Raw genomic sequence first — 2,229 nt, 5'->3', positions numbered from 1 at the left:
TTTTTAAATTGTTTTCTCAAGTAGCGTTCAGGAGCGCAGCTGTAAAGAATCAGAGAAGACAGCTTGTTGGTTTGCTGGAAGGGTGCTGGGTTGCCAGGAGAGCATAGAACCTCATCTTTCTTCTGTGGAGCAGCCAGTAGGGCTTGAACTGACAACCTTCTAGTGAGCCATGCCACTGTTCCCCCAGTGCTCCGCAATGACCCTGAAGGGTCATTGCAGACAAATGAATATTCAAATATTGCCATCTAAGTCATGGTGTTTTCATTTACCCATTGTGAATAAAAGCTTCCACATTAAGCTGAGGGGGCAATTCTTGCCTTCTCAGTGCTCCCAGCCCTTTTTATAGGTGTCTAACCAACCAGAGCTGGTTGTTTGTGGTTCTCATGTGGACATGATTTGTCCTCTGTCCACAAAGTTAAGACAAACTTATACCAAGCAAAGAACACAACAATCAACTTTAGGACTCAGCTGTACGGTCCTAAAAGATTCCGGTGCACGTCCTCCTGAGGTGGTTTTTTGGTGCAACATTCCGATCTTTTTCCTCCTCTATGGAGAAAGTTTTCTCAGTCAAGTTCAAGAAAGCCTTGTACACAGACTCATTTTTATGGTTTTGCAGAACTTCAATCTTATCCAAGCCTCTACATTTTCCAATCATTATACTAAGTGTCACAGTTTCACGCATTTTCTCAGTAGCTTCAAAGATATTTGAAATGGCCCCCAGAAACACCAAAGCAATCTTGATGTCCTTCGTAATTAAAAGGCTCGTCCATGGTTCTATTATATCGCAGTCGATGAGGTCGATTATCCGCTACACAGTTCCGCTGCTTGGACAGTTGGTCACAGCCCAGACAGCTTCTTTTTGAGTCTTAAAGTCTGAGTTAATGGGAATGTCGATGAGTCAAGATTCCTGGATTGCTGTATCTGGTCCTGATGGCCTGCTGTGACATTTGACATCGTCCAGGTAGTTGCCTTCTGAATGTTCATTTTGGGGTTCCTTGTTAGCAGGCTGGGAAACACAGCAAGTGCTCCTGTGTCTACTAAAACCTGAGTCTGTCCATCCACCCATGTGACAATATTCCCCAAGGCTCCTAGTTCAGGAGTCACCATGGGCAATTCAGTCGCTTCAAGAAGTTTCCCCAGTTGTGACACAACCTCCATTTTCACCACCATTTCAATCTGTTCACTTGGACCATCCATAAGAGAGAAAAAGGCCAAGCAGGTCTCGGCCAATACTTCTGGGAAGAACTGAAGTAGGGAGAATTTGCTCAACAGCATCTAACGGGGCCATGGGAGTCTTGTTTCAACAGAGGTGTGAAAGTGTCCAGGTAAGATTCTGCAAGCAACCACGTGGTAAAGAAGACATATCGGAACTCCCAAGAGGGCCAACAGAGGGCCAACTGCACCATTCCTGATGACCAAGTCTTGGGAAGGGGAGCCATCACCAGCAGTGGTGCCCAGAGCCCAGACACCTTGTTCACGGATGTGAGCATGCGGCGATGGCAATCGAGGAAAGAATGCTGGGATTGCACCTCCCTTGACCACAGCCTGAGTCTGTTCTGATGTCCCAGAAGCAAAGTTAGTGAGCGCTCAGGCAGACTCGAACTGAACTGAACGGGGCCACAATCAGTTCTGCCAAAGAAGAACACAAACTCTGGAGTCAAGCCCACCTGACTATGTAGTCTATGGTGGGGGAGGGGAGGGGGCTGTCTTTCTCCAGAGAGCAGTCTGCTGGCAGCTGTGCAGCCTGGAGCTGACTTTCCAAATGGCTGCCATGTATGCCTCTGACAATGTCATCCACAGTCCAGGGGTACAGAGCCCTGGCTCTTTGGGTTTTCCTGCAGGGGAGAGGCAGCACCATCAGGGACGGAGCTGGCCTTTTCAGCAGCTGCTCCCCCTGCTTAGCTTTGCTCTGAGGCACATTCACCTCTATGCGCCGCCGCCTCGTTTCGTGCTGTCTTTCCCTTGTTCTTGAATCTGTGAAGCCGGGCAGCGGGGTCATTGGTGGACATGGTTTCTACCTTACAAACTCGTCTGGACCAGAGCATGTACACTGGTACAGATGAAGAGCACGTTAACTCCCCAGGAACAGTAATGCGAGTAGTGGCACTATGAAGGGAGGGAAAAGGTGGGGGAAGATGGGGGAGAAACGGGGAACCAGCTATAATGATGGACGTATAACCCCCCCCACCCCCAACCCGGAGGATGAATAACAGAAACACGAGCGAAAGG

General features: G+C 48.8%; 1 pseudogene; it reads right to left on the bottom strand.

Moving 5' to 3' along the window:
- Nucleotides 1-426: 426 nt before the first annotated feature.
- On the bottom strand, nt 427-2,009 carry LOC101650711 (annotated as a pseudogene).
- Nucleotides 2,010-2,229: the final 220 nt, after the last annotated feature.

The sequence above is a fragment of the Echinops telfairi genome, unplaced genomic scaffold (genome assembly GCF_000313985.2).
Source record: "Echinops telfairi isolate 266 unplaced genomic scaffold, ASM31398v2 ScPeMD7_20;HRSCAF=75, whole genome shotgun sequence".
Classification (NCBI taxonomy): Eukaryota; Metazoa; Chordata; class Mammalia; order Afrosoricida; family Tenrecidae; genus Echinops; species Echinops telfairi.
This window is presented reverse-complemented; position numbering and strand designations above follow the sequence as displayed.